The 21,328-nt window shown below is 36.0% G+C and overlaps 2 long non-coding RNA genes across 2 annotated transcripts; both read left to right on the forward strand.

The window, feature by feature from the left end:
* The first annotated feature begins 13,403 nt into the window (after window positions 1-13,403).
* Window positions 13,404-15,830, forward strand: LOC110863878. The gene is made up of 3 exons (XR_002549438.2): window positions 13,404-13,466; window positions 14,242-14,319; window positions 15,594-15,830. It is a non-coding gene; the product is annotated as an uncharacterized LOC110863878 (long non-coding RNA).
* A 2,736-nt stretch (window positions 15,831-18,566) lies between these two features.
* Window positions 18,567-21,159, forward strand: LOC110863879. Its single transcript, XR_002549439.2, has 3 exons — window positions 18,567-18,680; window positions 19,450-19,527; window positions 20,923-21,159. It is a non-coding gene; the product is annotated as an uncharacterized LOC110863879 (long non-coding RNA).
* Window positions 21,160-21,328: the final 169 nt, after the last annotated feature.

The following is a 21,328-nucleotide window of genomic DNA, read 5'->3' on the forward strand; positions in this document are numbered from 1 at the left end:
CTTAAAGACATAAAAAGTTAATTTCACATATGAAGTTAAGACTTACTTCACCATAGATTTTCAGAATTTCACCAAGAATACAAGAAAGAAAACTCTATCCTCCGGACCCCACACTACAACAAACCGCCATACGCATCCCTTTCTCAACTTTCATCTAGATATTAGACAATGTCGGCTTTGGGTCCCACTGAAAGTCACCATCTTTAAGTTCAATTGCCACCTTAGACATCCCGCGTGGTGACACAATCGTTGCATCTTCTTGCAACTCTTTCTCTTGCAGAAAACCCATGATTCTATCAAGAGAAGCTTTTGTTTAAGCCATCACTGAAACCAAATCAGGAAAATTCCTTAACGGTTCTTGAAGAATCCTGAAAGTGGCTAACGCCAAGCACCCCTCCCGTTGTAAGTTGACCACCAATCAAGATTAAAGCCCAAAAGTAACCGCCGCCACGAAGATAGGTGAGCTCCAAAATTAGAAAGTGATAAAAATTAGAAAGTGATAAATGCTTGTGAATATAATTAATCTCTTTTTGAGCCATTTAAACTCCACACTTCTCATTTCTTCCAATCTTATTTTATACTTATCTTCCCATGCTTGTGGTTTCAAAATCCTCATATTTCTAAGACACTCAAAAGTCTTTCTCATTCTGTCACCTCTAGACCATTAATTTATCTTGATAAAGTTCTTCAACTCTTGCTAACAGGATTGTTATAACTATAGATAAAACAGTGGCGATTAATGTTACAACACACGCAAGCCCGACACTCTTATAGAGAATTGCTAAATGTCATTAGGCCTGCAAAATAACAAACTAATTGTTATGCTGGCTAACATTTTTCAAATAGTTGAAGCTCATATTGTGACTGGTGTTCTTCAAGGAAGGTAGAATGACTATTTATAAAACCGTCAAACATGTTACTTAGTCCCTCACAATGTTCCAACATATCAAAAAACAAATCCCCCAAAATTTTCATCAGAATTCAACAAATTGTTAAAATCACAAGGAGGAACCTAAAAACCCAAAACAATTTTGCAATCAGAAGAGTTAATCATGAAAACAGAAACCAAAGATACATTGACAATAACCTTTTATCCAAACATTGACAAGAAAATCATGAAATAAAAGTTTCCGTTTATTACCAAAACCCCAAATTCGCCATAACCGAAACACAAACGCAAACCCAAAATCCGAAAGGATTACATATGAAATCGAAATGCATTCAAACATCGTAGGAAATGCCTTTTGAAATTGCAATGGAAACACCCCATCTTTCATAAGCAGCAGATCTATCAGAAGAGCAAGCACATATTTCTCAAAAACTCTGTTTAGAAACGTTATAATCGAATTGTAATTTCAATAATTGAGGGATGGAAACAAAGTATCAGAGCATGTTAATTTGTAATTTTTAAATTGAAGAGATTCATATATACCTAGTAGCAAGTGACGCCATGAAACGAAGCTCTGGACTAAAATCCAAAACTAAAACTCCAAATAAGTTCTCCCAATTTTATTCAATGAGTCTGACAAAAAAATAAATTATCGAATTAAGGAACCACTAACAAAATTGGTAAAAAGATGATGATTAAAGGCTAGAATTACCCACCCAGCCATGGCGATGAGATTCTGATAATAGGCCTCAACAGTTAGTCAATGTTTTCTATATATTACTAACGAAGTGCTTGATTTTGTTGCAGAAGGAATTTTGTTTTCAACCTGAAGTAGTTTTACATGAAGAACAACAAAACCGTGAGCAAAAATAGTGAACTTAAGAAAAAAAAATACAAGTACCATGTAAAGACCTTTGCAAGAATTACATTGGACATTTGTACTTTGCTCCATCATAAGAATGGTTCAATTGAAATGGAAAATACGAATTGTTGTTTGCATGTAGATTATATAACAATACTTCTCAACTGAATTAAGAAAACTACCTAGATTTGTAGGAGTCTTGATTTGTGGAGATAATGGGCAGAAAAAGATGGAGTAACCACTAGCTGAGGAAACTGCAAAGAACTTCCCTTAACTGCCATCATAGATTGTACAAGATATGGTGTCAATACTCAAAACAGTTAAAGGTGACATTTAGGTGGTTGATTTATGGAGATAGTGGATAGCAAAAGGTGGAGGTAACCACCTGATACAAAAACCAACCATAACCTCTTGGAACCGCCACAAGAGCGGTTATTTTAGTGAGTTTAAACGGCCCAGATTTCATTTCAGCAAGATCTAACGGTGGATATCGATTTGGAAGGTGGTTAGACTTAATGGGTTCCATATATATATATAATTCACTTTGGTTTCCCATCGACTTTCAAATGTACAAACTGCTCATAAATCGTAAAAACACGTAAATGCACGTTATATTCGTGATTTATTTGAACACCTCATCGAAATACAATCCTCTAAACACGAACACGACTCATATTTTTTAGCGTTTATGTTGGCATTATTGTGAAAATTCACTTTTTTATGTCTGAGGAGTCAGTCCCCCCCCCCTCTATTTTTCAAGAACTCTTACGTCATTTTACACGGTAGACGGATTTTAGTACATATATCTCTATAGCAATTTATGATAATTTAAGACTTTAAGTTGGTTTGCACATAAAAAATGCAAGCTCTAATGTTTGTGTAAGGATATCTATGTAAATAATTTGAAATTAAACTTGACATCCAAGAAATAAAGTGCATTCGTGAAATTTTTTATAGTTATAGAGTAAAAAGTTTGTATTTAGCAATTACTAATGTATTATGCTAAAAAGAACCGGGGAGGGAGGCTATATATATTCATCTTTATTTCATCCATGTTCATAGTTACGTTTGCACATAAAGATTCATGAATGCATTTAACTTCTCTTTTAACATGGAAAATGTGGCATGTAGATAAATATTATAGTTTAGTACATCAACGTTATGTTATCTCATCTTAATTCACCAACCTAATCCACCACCTTAAGCCATGTGTACAGAGCTAGCTATGATGGTGTGCGGGGACGATCTCCGCACAAGGTCCGTGATTTCGAGGGACACGTGATTTAAAAAAAAACGATATATATATTTTTTTTTAAAAAAACTGTAAGTACATACCAATTCCAATATAGGCTCATTATCAAATATTATTTAATGGATTATAATTTAGTCCACTTCACATTAGGTTTATTGGGCCCAATACTAATATAATTTTAATAAACATCATTCTTGTTAATTGGACATTGGTTATTCTTGTTAGGCGTTAATGGCTCCGAAACAAGCATCCGGATAGCAAAAAGGACAAAAGAGGAAATGAGCGGTATGTACGAATACTATGATTGGTTAGCTATTAACTTATTAGTTATTACGGTATTTAACTCATTAGAATACTATGATTTTGTCATTGTCATAATTGCATTGTTTATCAAATACTACAATTTATGATTTTCGTAAGTGTATTGTTTATCGTTAAAGCATACAGGCACATTTTTCAAGCTCGAACAGGGTACGTGAATTCTCAAAGACGCCACTACATGTGTGACCATAAAGCCCTATAAAGCCCTTTGGTGGGCGTTAGGGGTGTTCATGAGCCGAACCGAATCGAACGGAGGTCTGTTCGTGCTCGGTTCGGTTTGAAACCAAGCCGCTCGGTTTGGTTCGGATTTAGGAAATCGAGCGGAAATCTTATGCTCGTGCTCGGTTCGGTTTAGAACCGAGCCGCTCGGTTCGGTTCGCTTTTGCTCAGTTTTATTTAGCATTCCTACACAGCTATTCATTCACCAAAATTCACCAACATATATGTCTCACACATACTTTAACAATTTCACAAAATACAAACATAAAAAGTCCCACAATATAAACACAAAATGTCATCCAAATGTTTAATGTTTAAGAACATCTAAAATGCAAAATAACTTCAAAAACACGCGTTGAAGTCATTCCAGACATCTTCAATCAAAAATTGAATTCAAAACATAAAATTTGACACAGTAACATCAATTGAAACCCATAAAACACCCCTCTGTTTTTTTCTTTTTTTTTTTTTGAACTCAAGAGTTGAAAGAGATTACGGTTTTCTTTCTTTTTTTTGAACGGAAGATATGAGGATTCTAGGGGCGGGATATATTACATGTTTATTATATTTAATAATTATAATATATATATTTAATAAATATAATATATATATAAAATAAAAATAAATTCGATCGAAACCGAACGAGCGACGAGCGAGCATACCTATGCTCGTGCTCGGTTCGTTTTTAAACCGAACCGAGCTGCTCGGCTCGGTTTTAACCGAGCAAGGAATCGAACGAGCAAATTTCCGAGCTTTTTCGAACGATCGTCGAACGATCTTCGAGCGTCGAGCAGTTTGGACACCCCTAGTGGGCGTTATGCGACAAGTGGCGAAAAATTGCAAGAGGGGGAAGTGCAGGAGGGGGCTTTAGACTATGGGGTGGTGTAGCCGGCGTTAAACCCCCTTTAACGCCACAACCCACGCCTCATACCCACCAGTCTTATGGGGGGTTATATCACAAGAGTGTGTGGTCATAACCTCATACCTGATTATTACTCAATTATTAATTTTCTGCTTTTTATAATTAATTTCTAAATTTATATAACTAAAACCATTTAAAAAAGTAAAAAAAAAAACATTTCATTAAATTAAAGATCATTACAAAAAGTAAAAAAAATTACAATAAAATTATAAAAACTCTAAAACTCAAAGATTATATTTTTTTTCAATTCGTTCCTTTTGTTTTATCGCCATTTGCAACGCTTTTCTGGTTAGGTGGCCGTGCGGTTTCGAGTAGAATTCAAAGTTTTTTTCCCATTGTCTATCCTGCATAATCTGGACTACTTCTCGGTTCTCATGCATACGTTGAGCCCCTAGGTCGCGTATGTCTTGAAGGCCTTGGTTCATCTCCGAAAACGCATTAATCAAGTCGGATCTCACCGACGATGACTCCGGCCTCCTTGATCTTGCACTGCTTCTTCTACCGGGTGGTCGTGCTAGCTCTTCTGCCGGCTCATCCGCCCTTTCCTTCCCGGTGAATAACAGATTAACATCGTTTATGTAGGATCGTGCGAGTGACCCAAATGAGTCTATCAGATGAGTTTTACTTTGTTTCAGGTGTGGAAAACAAGAAACAAAGGTAGAAACAGCTAAATCTTCACTTTAAACACTGATTGTATTGATCTGACGTTGTTTACAATCAAATCTCACACCGGCAGCACTTCGGCATGGAAAACAAGGATCTGATATCTGATTTCACTCATAGTGACCTATTTATATGGTCCTGATTCCGCCCGAAACATCCAAGAGTCATTTGGAGCGGAATTAGAAACATGTAATTCCGGGCGGAATCACCTACATGAGCTTTTGGAGCGAAATCAGCATTTAATACATACACACTTTCCAATTTTCTCGTTATACGAGCCCTGATCTATACAAACTAAACTAAGACTCGATACAAGACGAAGTCGACAGATGTATGCACCAACAGACTCCCCCTCAGATGTTGACGAGTCTTACGTGTCGAGTCTTCGCATCTTCAGTCTTGATCAGTCTCTGGGTTTCACTCTCTCTTCTCATCTTCAGATTGTCTTCAGACTCCCCCTTGCGATATGCTGGCATTCCTTAAGTTCTTCAGCATCATCATCTTCAGGATCGTTGTCTGGCTTTCTTTAATCAGATTCCTCAGGTATCATAACCTGGCTCTTCATAAGCTTATTCGAATCGATCAAAACTGGCTTACTATCCCACAGCTTTTAATTTCCAAGATCGAAACTTGGCTCTAGTTCTGCTCAGGATCGATAACCTAGCTCATACTTAACCTACATAAGCTCTACCTCACAGTAAATTTCTCATGATTCAACTATAGAGACATGCACCAACACTGACTCTCCCTCAGATCAAACAAAGATTTTCGATGAACCAATTGAAAGATTATATTTTAAAAACATTTAATTTCAAAGTACACACTCCCCCTCAAATTTTGCTCATCATGTTTAGCACTCGGAATTTTGAAAATCAGCTTTTCAATACCAGTTGTCGAAAACCTTTTTGAATTTTCAAAAGATTATGCTAAAACACACCGAAAATCTTTTTGGATTTTGAAATGCAAAGAAAATAAAGACACCAATTGTAGAAATAAAGAAATACAAAAATGAAATATTTACAAACAATATTTTTTGTGAGTTTGTGTAAGAGGATCATATCAGTTTATGAGACGAGTCACTAACATCGTTAAGCTTGATTTCATTTTAAGTTCTAAACAATTCACCTAGATTGTCAGTATATTGATCCACTTAAATTTTCACACAAAGTTCAATTGTTTCGAGATACGAGATTATTGTCTTAATGACTTAAACTTATCCGAGTGTCCCACTACTTGAATATACTCCTGTATCCAGATCCCAATATTCAGTCTTACAGGTGAGTATACCACAGATGATATCTGTTCAGGGGTTAACTGCGAGGGCCGTGAGAGCTCAGGTCGATACTTCCGTATACGCAGAGAGATGACGGCTTCGACTTTTGGTGTGTCCCCTTTAGAGGATCTTTTGTTACAACAGCAGTAACTATCAATTTTATTGTTTCATCAACTTGCTGAGGGTGATGCTATGTTTCAAGCATTTGCAGAAAGTATTATCCGGGGACTAGGTCAGTATTTCCATACAGCAGAAGTCCCGGGATAATACCCCAGATATCACTGAGCATAAAGACCTAGTATCTCAGAATAAGGGACCTTTCAAACAAGATTTCAGGGGTTACCTATATATCCAAGAAGTTGTTACCCACAGAATAAGCAAGTTTGAATTTTTAGGTTTATATCTCGTCACAATTTACTAAATGTGCAAAAACCTACTGGCATATCCGCAGTAAGATTGTTTATCACATTTTTACATTCCAACTCATTTTTGAATTTTATAATGTTTTTGACTTTTTCAAATTTTCTAATGTTTTTGGATTTTCTGAAATTTTCTTACTCCCCCTAAAATGCAAACACATTTAAAAGGAAATTTGAAAACTATCTAAGCTCTTGACCCAAATACAGAATATTCAAAACAAACTGTACAGATAAAGTGACAACTGATATCGAATCGCATCAATTCGCCATCCACTTAGGCACAAACAATCAGAACTCCCCCTTTCAACAAACTATTTTCTCATTATGATTTCAAAACACTTAAGTTTGTTTTAATCAAAATGATTTTTCCGGAAAATAAGTTTGTTATAACCACTTGTAGGTTCACTTGTAGGTTAGGGAAATGGTTCATCATATTGTTCATCAATCACTTGTAGTAGATCAAGTACAAATTAAAGTCCCTGATTTACCATATGCAACTATGCACCCTCTGTACCAATCGTAAAAACACAAACACCTGTACCATGTGTAGGAAACAAACATCTACACATGATCATTTACCAATCAAAGATGCCGATTCCTGCTTCTCACTTACCAACCTGGAAGCTCTGGCATAGTCCTTCAACCTGTAAAATTTAAACTCATTCAAAATCTTTCAAACAATCTATTCAAAAACTAGAATGATGCTGATTCCTGATCCACGATTACAAACTTGGAATCTCCGGCGTAGTCCTAAGACTTCGAGGGAAAAGAATTTCCACCCAAGTCTTTTCAGATTTGAGGTTTTTCAATTCTTGCTCAGTAGGGTTGTAAGTTGCCTTTTTAGTTGCATAGAAATCTTTAACCCCTTTTGCTTTCCCATCTAACATTTTCCCAAAAATTTTCTTAACATGTCCATTGAAAACTTTTTCGACAGCAAAATCATTCTTCTCGGAGTAGAATTGATCCGAGATCTCAATCTTACCAACTTTTTGTTTAATTTCTTCAAACTTCAGTGATGGAAAATCAACATCATTCACTGAATTTTTTACCTCATCCTGTGGCTCTTCTGGCTTTGTGGAACCAGATTCATCGCCAATTTTCTCATCAACCTGCTTAACAACCCACACTTGGTTGTTCTTTGCATTCTTTTTGTAAAAATTCTTTTTAGAACACTCACCAACCTCATAAGTGGAATTTTCAAAAATTTTAAACTTCTCAGTTGGCGGTTCAACATCAACAACTTTCTCTTTTAGTTTTTCAGAAACTCCCTGTTTTGTTTTAGCATTTTTCGGACAGTTCCATGCAATGTGACCAGCTTCATTGCACTTGAAACAGGTTCGAGTCTCTCTTGGATGAAAAACTCCAGTGCCTTTTCTTTTCTTTTCAGCAAGAAACTCCTGGTTTGATTGTCTCCAGAACGTTTTCTTCTGTTCATCCTCAGCACTTCCACCTGAAACAAATTCTGTTTTTGTTTTAGAATTTTTCTCATTTTTATAATTTTCTGGTGGAATAAAACCTAAACCTTTCTTTTTGAGCTTACCGTTATGGTTTGGTTTCTTTTGAAAACCAGAACCAGAACTGTAACCTTTTTTCTTGTTTAAACGTTGTTGAACTCTTGAAGTGTATTTTTAGGTTTTCCAGTAAGATTTAAATCTTTTATTTCAGAAATATTAATTTCTGTAATTTTGAAAACCTTTTTGATCATTTCAAATCTGACACTTCTTATTGGAAACTCTTTGTCAGAATATAACTTGTCAGAATCATTCAAAGTATATGCTACTTCGAATGTTTCATCATTCAAGTTTGATTTTGATAACAAAAACTCTCTGCTATAAACCCGTTTAATCGACGATTTTGGACTGTTGATTGACGAATTTGACCCTCCAGACTCAGACTTTGACTCAGACTCCTCATCAGTATCCAACACCTGATCGACCACCTTTTTGATTAACTCAGACTCATGATCAGTGTCAGACGATGTGAAAGTGACATCAATGTTTTCTGGTAATTCATCAGTTGTGTCGGTTTTTAACTTTATATTGACTGCCTTTTCAAGTTGCTCCTCGTTTGGTTTCTTAGGAGAATACCCTTCCCAGATCGGAGGCGGACACTTGTTATAGCTAACAGTCGGTTTCTTACCAGTATCCTTCTTCTTTGGCTTGTCGTCTTGAAAAGCTTCAAAACCTGCAACAGTTGGATAAATTCGATCAATGAGATATCAGAACTAGAATAGCTTTGTAATAAACGTCTAATTCTCTCATTCTCAATTTTCTCTGTTTCCAACTCTTGCTTCCATTTTGCACTCTCCTCAATGTAGAAATTGATAGCTTTTTGCTTCGACATCATCACAGCATTCATCATTGTCAAAGCATCCTCTCTCTCGGAGTTTGTCTTTTGAAGACCAGTCACTGTTCTATTCAAAACATCATAAGATTCTTTCACATAGTTAAGATTGAACAGTAATTGCTCTTTGTTCTTTTCATACTCAGCCAGCTTTTCGTCTTTGGCTGCACATTCTTTGCATGGTTCAAGACATTTTGAACATGGCTTGACGACTTCAACAATCTTTTCAACTTCGACAAATTTCTCTACTTCGATCACTTTCTCAGCTTCAGTCACCTTTTCTTCTTTTTTCACTTGCTCAGTGTCAATCATCTTCTCAGCAACACTTTCAGCATTCTCATTCTAAACAACATCTTCAGATTTCATTTGTTGTTGTTCTTTTGCAGCTCGTTTCTCCTTCAGTTTCTCCAAGCGATCTGCAAAATAGAAATGAAAACTTTCAGGAGACAGATGTGATTTTGCAATATTAATGTGTTTCTCTTCTTCATCGTCACTACTATTATCAGTTGGTGACTGATCAAATTCAATTGATTTTTCAGACACATCATCCGAGGAACCAGAAACAAATGGTGTTTGATCAAAGACAGCTTCTTTTTCTGAACTTGTATCACTTTGTGAACTCTCATTTGCACTCTGTGAGCTTTCATCAGATACAACTGACTCTTCCTCCACATTCTTCATAGTCTCAGCAATAGACTTCATCCATGTGGTGAACATATCTGGTTCTCTAACAATCTTAGCAATGAATGCTTTGAACTCTCCTTTTTCATCAACAAACATATCTCAGCTGAAACCTTCAGGTAATCTTTCATCATCCTGATTGACTAAACAGACTTTGCTTTCTGGTGATATGTAGTCGTTCCAGTTAAAATCCACCAAACATGCTCTCTTAGAATCCTCGATTTTTCTACCATGAGCCACCTGCGGTTCTTGTAGTTGTTGCTGACCCACTTGCTGATAAATGGCTTTTCGGTAGTAATCGTCTTTTCCGAACGGATTCTGAGCTCCACTAGCTTCCCTGTTCTTGCACTCCCTCTTGAAATGACCTTTCTCCCTGCATCGAAAACAAGTAACTTTAGATTTATCAAAACCTAAAGTAGAAACATGTGCATCAAGAAAGTCATTTCTCCCAGTAATAAGCTTGAATTTTTCAGCTCGTCTAAGAACACTAGCTAGACACCATTTGATATCCATTAATTCCATTTCTTCGGCGTCTATCTGATCATAATCCTCCTTTGTGAACATAGGATTCCCGATCCGCCCTGCGACTAGACCTTCATAAGAGAGTAACACAGAACCAAGTAGAGCCATGTGATCTTTCGCAACCTCTTCAGAAAAGCTTTGGCCATCAGGAAGATTCAAAGCAATGTTACACTGGATCACATAACCATTTCCTGTTTTTGTGCTTTGAGAATGAAAACTTGTAGTTGACTCTTTTGGATTAACACTTGGAAATGATGAAAATCCACTGCTTTTATTTGAACTTTGATCAGTTTTTTCTGTTGAATCCCCAGCACTAAACGCAGTTTGGATTTTCGGACTTCTTTCAGCTTCCGGAACACTGCCTTTGTAGTACATCTTTACATCTTGTTGACCACTTGGACTGTTCATCCTCGCGATCTTTTGCTTTCCAAATCCTGACTTTCAATCTTCTCGATAAACTGAGAAATCGTTAACCCATCATAAACCCCGGTATTTTTCAGAATCATCAAGTAGGTTCCCCACTCTTTCTGCGGTAACGCATCAGCTAACTTGTCTACCCACTCTTCACGATCTTTTGTAATACTCAGCATCGACATGGATCGTACTAAGTGGCAGTATCGCTCAATCAGCTTCTTCGTATCTTCTCCCGGTAAACTACTGAACAGATCAAACTCTTTCTTGAGCAATGCCTTCTTGCTCTTAATCATGTTCTCACTACCCTCAAACTTAACATGAAGAGCATCCCAAATTGATTTTGAAGTTTTGTCATGCTGAAGCAAAATGAAGATGTCTTCTTTGATTGCCTGTTGTAATAGACTAATCATCATTTTTTTCGGCTTTGTACATATCCCGTTCTTTGTCACTAAACTCTGATAGTTCTTTGATAACCTGCAAATCTGTTTGTGGCAAAACATATTTCTTCAGAATACATTCCCAAGACCTAAGATGGTTTGCCTAAACCCAGTTTTCGAATCTGTCTTTCCACCCGTAGTATTCTTCGATACTCATCAGTTTTGGGGGCTTTTGTAACGTGTCGGTCTCGTTTTCCAAGTTCATATTCTGAGCAATGGAAGCTGGAGTAGTTGGAGATGAAGCGAACGCGTTGTAGAACTCTTCACTCATGATTACGTATCACGTTTTTCAAAAACAGTAGCTTTCGAGCGGAATTAACCCAAATACACCTTTGGAGCGAAATAGCAAACAACCCTTAGGAGCGAAATCACTAAGTTGTGCACTTGGAGCGAAATCACAATGTTCACAGGAGCGAAATCAGATGTTTTTTACTCTGGAGCGGAATCACCACAATGGTTTGGAGCGAAATCACTAAATTGACAACCTGGAGCGAAATCAGTCCCGTATTTCGAGCGAAATCAGAAATGTTCCATTCGAGCGGAATCAGTTCGGGAGTCAATTTTGTCCATTTTTAGTCCGATTTTATCAGTGAAACTTTCTAGGATTTGTTAATGTTCAATTTTATACAATCTGTGAAAATTTGAACCAGTTTTGACCGTTAAATCTTTCTGAAATGATGAAAAAAGGTGTAGAAGTAAGAAATCTCAATGAAATCTAGCTAATCTCTGCAGAACTCCTCCTCCTGAGCTCTGATACCAATTGTAGGATCGTGCGAGTGACCCAAATGAGTCTATCAGAGGAGTTTTACTCTGTTTCAGGTGCGGAAAACAAGAAACAAAGGTAGAAACAGCTAAATCTTCACTTTAAACACTGATTGTATTGATCTGACGTTGTTTACAATCAAATCTCACACCGGCAGCACTTCGGCATGGAAAACAAGGATCTGATATCTGATTTCGCTCATAGTGACCTATTTATATGGTCCTGATTCCGCCCGAAACATCCAAGAGTCATTTGGAGGGGAATTAGAAACATGTAATTCCGGGCGGAATCACCTACATGAGCTTTTGGAGCGAAATCAACATTTAATACATACACACTTTCCTATTTTCTCGTTATACGAGCCCTGATCTATACAAACTAAACTAAGACTCGATACAAGACGAAGTCGACAGATGTATGCACCAACAGTTTACGACTGTGTTTCGAGCATTGGACGTTGGCGTTTCGGGTTCAACTGACTCGGTGGTTTTCGATTTCTTTGACAGCCTTTTATTTGCGACAGACCCGAAGTAGTTCCTACCGTGGCAGGGACGTTGGCCCATTTGGCGCTATTATGAAGAATTTGCCAACACTTCAAGTAGGGGAAATTCCCTTGAGCGGCTTGATATTCTATTAAGGCAGCCCGCATAATGTCCTCGTCGTTATGGCCACTTTTCCATCCGTTTTTTTACCCGTTGGAGGCTCTTATAAGGTTGAGGACCATGAACCCCACTATGATCCACTATCCTCTCCCACCAATCAAAATTCTCAAATTAATTGAAAGAGGCCATGGTTGCCATGGATTAAAAACCATGTGATTGTGAACCACCATGGTTTGAGAAGGGGGCGGTGTACCATGAGAACCATGTCCTGCATGGCAATCCATGATCCAATCCACCACCCCCATACCCCATAGCCTAATAATGCTCCACCTCAAATAAGCATTAAACGTGGATCAAAGTACTTCAAAGTTAAACTAGCATGAACAGGAGCACTCTTGTTCTATTTTGTTTAGAGGAAAAATTACAAGTTTTGTCCTTTATCTTTATACCACTTTTCAGGCGGTGTCCTTTTTAACGAATGTTGACAGACGGTGTCCTTTACTAGGTATTTTGTTGCAAGTTTGTAACACCCTAAAACCCGAATGTTTATATTCGGTAAATGTTCTGATATGGTATATCATGAAATAAACAACTAGGCTATTTAACCTAGTTAGGAATGTAGTAAAAAGCAATTAAAGGATGATAGTTGTGCCAATATTATTTAGTGGCAAACTTGAGGGACTAAAGTGGGGCAAAGTAAAAGTTGAATTTAATATATAAAAAACACACACAAACACACAAATCGTGTGTGTTCTAGAGAGAGCAGGAGCTCTCATGAAGCTAAAACCCTAACTTCATCTAATCCATCAAAGTGGAAGGCTAAACGAAGCTCAAATTCATAACTGAGCATGGATTAATGATCACCTTCACAAGGGGATCGTAAGGTATGTCTTAAAAGTTAGATTGGTGATCCTTCACGAAGTGGGTTATGATGTAAATTGCGAATTTGTATGAAATTGAGAACGGGTGTGTGTTAGAATCATCATATAGAACATGGATTATGCATAGTTTAGGTTAATTTGATGTTTAATGGTGAAACCCGTTTGTTATGGTGAAGATGATGACATGGGTAAATCATCTATGTCTAAATTCTTGCTTAATATTGATGTATTTTGATATGTATGGTATGTGGATTTCTAGTAAGGATAATGTCGGATACAAGGATAGTGTTAAATTAGTTAATCTTGAATGATGTTGTTAGTTGTGGAATTATGAGAAGACTAGTAAGGAAGGAATTGTTTATGTTGTGTGCATATATGATCTTGTGGTTGTATGTGTGTTTTACTATGTGAGTAGGGAATGTATATGATGTCCGTAGTATAATCGACTAAAATAATGTGGATGTATGAGATTAGATTGATAATTCATAAGATAGACAGTTGACTTTCTGAAAGTCAACTGTGCATAAATAATGTAATAAGGCTTTTGTCACAAGTGTTATGTTAGAGAAATCATTAAGTACATGCTATATCAATATGTGCTATTTGTGACGACATGAAGAATTATGTGGAATGAAAAGATGCGACTTCTAGCTTATACTTTGTGTTGTTGGAATTTGACGAGTAAAGTTTAATGTAGGATATGAATGTGAAATGAATGCAATATTAGAATGTGCATTTATACTAATGAAGTGGTAACCATGATGACATGAAAGTATAGGATCATGTCAAGATGGGGGAAAGCATGGAAGGCTAACGGAAAGAATATGAGGAAGCATGTACGAAATGGGCACTCGAGGTAAGTGATTCCCGAAATCACTTCTTATTTATAAATGAAGTTTGGTATGTTGTATATAGGGAAACCAAGTAAGAATTTACGGGTAAGGGTAAGTACCAAAGTAAGTTCATATGAACTTCGTCTATCCTTTATGTAAATTAAGATGATAATTTCATCGTGTTAATGGAATGTGCATTATGTTGCTGAATGTTCATTGTGTTAATGGAATGTGCATTATGTTGCTGAATGTTCATCATGTTAAGGGAACGTGCATTTTGTTGCTGAATGTTCATTGTGTTAATGGAATGTGCATTTTGTTGCTGAATGTTCACTGTGTTAATGGAATGTTCATTTTGTTGCTGAATGTTCATCGTGTTAATGGAATGTGCATTATGTTGCTGAATGTTAATCGTGTTAATGGAATGTGCATTTTGTTGCTCAATGTTCATTGTGTTAATGGAATGTTCATTATGTTGCTGAATGTTCATCATGTTAATGGAATGTGCATTATGTTGCTGAATGTTCATCGTGTTAATGGAATGTGCATTTTGTTGCTGAATGTTCATTGTGTTAATGGAATGTGCATTTTGTTGCTGAATGTTCATTGAGTTAATGGAATGTTCATTAAGTTGCTGAATGTTCATCGTGTTAATGGAATGTGCATTATGTTGCTGAATGTTCATTGTGTTAATGAAATGTTCATTATGTTGCTGAATGTTCAGCGTTTTAATGGAATGTGCATTATGTTGCTGAATGTTCATTGTGTTAATGGAATGTTCATTATGTTGCTGAATGTTCATCGTGTTAATGGAATGTGCATTATGTTGCTGAATGTTCATCGTGTTAATGGAACGTGCATTATGTTGCTGAATGTTTATTGTGTTAATGGAATGTTCATTATGTTGCTGAATGTTCATCGTGTTAATGGGATGTTCATTGTGTTGCTGAATGTTCATCATGTTTGTTGGAAGTTAGTCAGTTATGTTTGTTTGTAATCGCATTGATTTGTGTCGATATGTTTGTAGTTAAGGCTCAACTTACAAATTAGTGAATGTGACTTGTATGTATGTATGTATGTATGTATGCATGTGAGTAGGTATGTATGTATGTAGTTATGTATGTATGTAAGTACGTATGTGAAGACGTAATCATGTATGTATGTAAGTAGATGCGTATGTATGCAAGTAAAGGTATGTATGTATGTACGTAGTTATGTATGTATTGTATACGTGGTTTCAATACATTTAAGTATTGGCGTTATTAACAGTGTGCCTCGAGAATGAAATGTAATGCAGGTACATTAGTGAAGTTTCACCAAGGATTAGACACCCGGATGGAATGATTAAATCTAGAAAGATAACGGGATGGAAAGTATATGTGGATAGAACGTAACGAGACTACATGATTGAGAATCTTGTTTGTATATAATGTATGCTAATGTTGCGAATGTATGTGGTGGGTGCAGGTTGTACGAATCACAGATTATCATCACGAGGAGTAGCGATCAAAGACCGAGTCACAAGATAGATTGTACGGGAATGCTTGAGTATGTAATTTGATAAACATAAGTTATGCTTTTATTTTATTAAATGAGTACGAAGGATGCATATGTTGTAAAAAAATTATTTTAAAATGAACTTTCAAGTAAGTCAAAACGTTTATAATGAAAGAAATTTTATGGTACGTATTTCCGCTGCGACTTTTTGTCAAATACGAACTAGGGCCTTACAAGTTGGTATCAGAGCCCTGGTTTGAGAGAATCAAGTATGAGAGTATAGGTACTTGAACTCAAACCTGTGTGCTCTTGTGATTAGGAACTTGTACAATCCAGGACTCGATCAAGATCTCAAGGTAGAAATGGAATGAAAACGTCTATGTATGCATTCACATGTAGAAACTAACGGTTATATTATGTGTAAGGTAAGCATAACTGCTTGGAAAGGATGATCCGTGAATGCGGTCTAGAACCGGCATCAAGGCAAGTGATAAGACAAATGGACCCCAGGTGCGTAAATTTAACGTGTGGGCGTATGAAGTGGTATAATTAAGCGAGCGAAAGTAAATTTTAAAGGAATTATAATAGTGATATGGCTAGGAAGTTTTGAAAATGATACACGTGCCGAAACATAATTCTTCGGACATAAGGTGGCGATTACACGAAGACACGAAACTAGTATGTGGATTGTGTACCTGGCCAGTACACAAGAAACATATGACGTTCGTGAGACCGTGATAATTGCTACAGGTATGTCCGTTAGAATTAGGTAGTAGGTGGACGTGAGGGTGAAGGAAACGTAAGACTTTCAGGAATGAAAGTACGAATGATATGTTAGAATCCGCAAGACGGATTCGAAGCATGAAAAGAATGAAAGTATGAATGATATGTTAGAATCCGCGAGACGGATTCGAAGGATGAAAGTAATGAAGTATGAATGACCTGTTTGAATATGCGAGACGGATTCAAGGAATGAAAGGCATGAATGGAATGTTTGAATCCGCGAGACGGGTTCAACACATGTAAGGAATGAAAGATGTGAGTGATATGTTTGAAATCCGTTAGATGGATTCAAATCATAGAAGGAAGAAAAGGTATGAATGGTATGTTTGGAACCGCTGGACGGATTTAAAAATATAAAAAGGATGAAATTAGCCCATATCAGAATATGCCGATAGTTTGACCTTGGTCGCGTCAAACGATTCATATGAGTAAATATAAAGTGATTGAATGAAAGAATGATCGTAATTGGCACGCAAACCGAAATTTTAAAAAGAAAGAAAGAAGTTTCGAACAAGCTATGTGTTTAATATGTTAGAAAATCGACTCTTAGGAGTCATAATAAATGACGGGCTACGACCCAGACAATAAATTAAGTATGAGCAAAAAGGATAAGTTTTGCTAACAATACCGAAATGATGTAGTGAATGTTTTTGCAAGTAAGCATGAATTGAAAGAAGTACAACGTGTGCCTCAATACTTATACAATTATTAAGAAATGTCAGTTAAGCCTTGAAAAGTCAAATGAAGGTTGACGAAATAAGTAACCAGAATAAAAGAATTCCGTGTGAGAAATGAAATGTGCTAACTGTTAAAATTGTCGATGATAATGTTAGAACCCTTGATGTGATGAAACCAATCAAATTGGTGGAAGGATGTGTACATGGATGAATGAAATCTAGCCTGGTACGGCTAGCACTCGTGAAGAATGTGGACAGATCTGATTTACGGATCGCTGAAGTATGGAAGGAAATCGAGGTAAGCAAAATGCTTTAAATTATGTCAGATAAGTATGAATTAGTAAATTGAAAACGCCCTACAAAATGCATGGTGGAATGAGTACGGTATAGTACAGAATGTTTGATTCCTAATAGTTGACATTAGAAGAAAACTATGTCATTAAGGAATGAATCTCAAAGGTTTTAAGTGAAAACTTCGAGAATTGGTTAAACTCTCGTATAATGAATTTGCGTGGCACGTGGGATTATGCAAATTAAATAATGTATGAAACGAGAGGAATAGTAACGTAGAATGAATAAGGTAAATTGAAGGTAACGTAAGAGTATGTATAGCACAGATAACTATAGAAAATGAATAATGATGTTAACTTTGGAGTCAAGCACGGATGCATGACTATAAAATAGTAACTTCGTTGTGATAACGAAACAAAATCAAATATTATGTAATATAAGAATAGAATATGATCCTAAAGGATGAGATGAAGGTATTAGAATTGTTATAAATGAATCATATGAAAGTAAGTATTATTATAAGTTTGAATGAATATGTACATTGAACTGTTACTAAACGGTCAAGGAAATGAGAAGGTTACGTGGAAATATGGCATGGAAAGTATAGACTTGTTAGGAAGAAGTCAATCGTATAAATAATTACGAAATGAGATACGATGATTACTGATTACTTATAATTATGATGTGATCATAAAGTCAAACATAGATATGTGTATATGTAAATGGAAGTGAGAAAGGTTTCGGGGACGAAACCTTATTTAAGGGGGGTAGATTTGTAACACCCCAAAACCCGAATGTTTATATTCGGTAAATGTTCTGATATGGTATATCATGAAATAAACAACTAGGCTATTTAACCTAGTTAGGAATGTAGTAAAAAGCAATTAAAGGATGATAGTTGTGCCAATATCATTTAGTGGCAAACTTGAGGGACTAAAGTAGGGCAAAGTAAAAGTTGAATTTAATATTTAAAAAACACACACAAACACACAAATCGTGTGTGTTCTAGAGAGAGCAGGAGCTCTCATGAAGCCAAAACCCTAACTTCATCTAATCCATCAAATTAGAAGGCTAAACGAAGCTCAAATTCATAACCGAGCATGGATTAATGATCACCTTCACAAGGGGATCGTAAGGTATGTCTTAAAAGTTAGATTGGTGATCCTTCACGAAGTGGGATGTAAATTGCGAATTTGTATGAAATTGAGAATGGGTGTGTGTTAGAATCATCATTTAGAACATGGATTATGTATAGTTTAGGTTAATTTGATGTTTAATGGTGAAACCCGTTTGTTATGGTGAAGATGATGACATGGGTAAATCATCTATGTCTAAATTCTTGCTTAATGTTGATGTATTTTGATATGTATGGTATGTGGATTTCTAGTAAGGATAATGTCGGATTCAAGGATAGTGTTAAATTAGTTAATCTTGAATGATGTTGTTAGTTGTGGAATTATTAGAAGACTAGTAAGGAAGGAATTGTTTAAGTTGTGTGCATATATGATCTTGTGGTTGTATGTGTGTTTTACTATGTGAGTAGGGAATGTATATGATGTCCGTAGTATAATCGAGTATAATAATGTGGATGTATGAGATTAGATTGATAATTCATAAGATAGACAGTTGACTTTCTGAAAGTCAACTGTGCATAAATAATGTAATAAGGCTTTTGTCACAAGTGTTATGTTAGAGAAATCATTAACTACATGCTATATCAATATGTGCTATTTGTGACGACATGAAGAATTATGTGGAATGAAAAGATGCGACTTCTAGCTTATACTTTGTGTTGTTGGAATTTGATGAGTAAAGTTTAATGTAGGATATGAATGTGAAATGAATGCAATATTAGAATGTGCATTTATACTAATGAAGTGGTAACCATGATGACATAAAGTATAGGATCATGTCAAGATGGGGGAAAGCATGGAAGGCTAACGGAAAGAATATGAGGAAGCACGTACGAAACGGGCACTCGAGGTAAGTGATTCCCGAAATCACTTCTTATTTATAAATGAAGTTTGGTATGTTGTATATAGGGAAACCAAGTAAGAATTTACGGGTAAGGGTAAGTACCAAGGTAAGTACATATGAACTTCGTCTATCCTTTATGTAAATTAAGATGATAATTTCATCGTGTTAATGGAATGTGCATTATGTTGCTGAATGTTCATTGTGTTAATGGAATGTGCATTATGTTGCTGAATGTTCATCGTGTTAAGGGAATGTGCATTTTGTTGCTGAATGTTCATTGTGTTAATGGAATGTGCATTTTGTTGCTGAATGTTCACTGTGTTAATGGAATGTTCATTTTGTTGTTGAATGTTCATCGTGTTAATGGAATGCGCATTATGTTGCTGAATGTTAATTGTGTTAATGGAATGTGCATTTTGTTGCTCAATGTTCATTGTGTTAATGGAATGTTCATTATGTTGCTGAATGTTCATCGTGTTAATGGAATGTGCATTATGTTGCTGAATGTTCATCGTGTTAATGGAATGTGCATTTTGTTGCTGAATGTTCATTGTGTTAATGGAATGTGCATTTTGTTGCTGAATGTTCATTGTGTTAATGGAATGTTCATTATGTTGCTGAATGTTCATCGTGTTAATGGAATGTGCATTATGTTGCTGAATGTTCATCGTGTTAATGGAATGTGCATTGTGTTGCTGAATGTTCATCATGTTAATGGAATGTTCATTGTGTTGCTGAATGTTCATTGTGTTAATGGAATGTTCATTATGTTGCTGACTGTTCATCGTTTTAATGGAATGTGCATTATGTTGCTGAATGTTCATTGTGTTAAGGGAATGTGCATTTTGTTGCTGAATGTTCATTGTGTTAATGGAATGTTCATTATGTTGCTGAATGTTCATCGTGTTAATGGAATGTGCATTATGTTGCTGAATGTTCATCGTGTTAATGGAACATGCATTATGTTGCTTAATGTTTATTGTGTTAATGGAATGTTCATTATGTTGCTGAATGTTCATCGTGTTAATGGGATGTTCATTGTGTTGCTGAATGTTCATCATGTTTGTTGGAAGTTAGTCGGATATGTTTGTTTGTAATCGCATTGATTTGTGTCGATATGTTTGTAGTTAAGGCTCAACTTACAAATTAGTGAATGTGACTTGTATGTATGTATGTATGTATGCATGTATGTGAGTAGGTATGTATGTATGTAGTTATGTATGTATGTATGTAAGTGCGTATGTGAAGACGTAATCATGTATGTATGTAAGTAGATGCGTATGTATGCAAGTAAAGGTATGTATGTATGTACGTAGTTATGTATGTATTGTATACGTGGTTTCAATACATTTAAGTATTGGCGTTATTAACAGTGTGCCTCGAGAATGAAATGTAATGCAGGTACATTAGTGAAGTTTCGCCAAGGATTAGACACCCGGATGGAATGATTAAATCTTGAAAGATAACGAGATGGAAAGTATATGTGGATAGAACGTAACGAGACTACATGATTGAGAATCTTGTTTGTATATAATGTATGCTAATGTTGCGAATGTATGTGGTGGGTGCAGGTTGTACGAATCACAGATTATCATCACGAGGAGTAGCGATCAAAGACCGAGTCACAAGATAGATTGTACGGGAATGCTTGAGTATGTAATTTGATAAACATAAGTTATGCTTTTATTTTATTAAATGAGTACGAAGGATGCATATGTTGTAAAAAAATTATTTTAAAATGAACTTTCAAGTAAGTCAAAACGTTTATAATGAAAGAAATTTTATGGTACGTATTTCCGCTGCGACT

The sequence above is a fragment of the Helianthus annuus genome, chromosome 6, assembly GCF_002127325.2.
Source record: "Helianthus annuus cultivar XRQ/B chromosome 6, HanXRQr2.0-SUNRISE, whole genome shotgun sequence".
Taxonomy (NCBI): domain Eukaryota; kingdom Viridiplantae; phylum Streptophyta; class Magnoliopsida; order Asterales; family Asteraceae; genus Helianthus; species Helianthus annuus.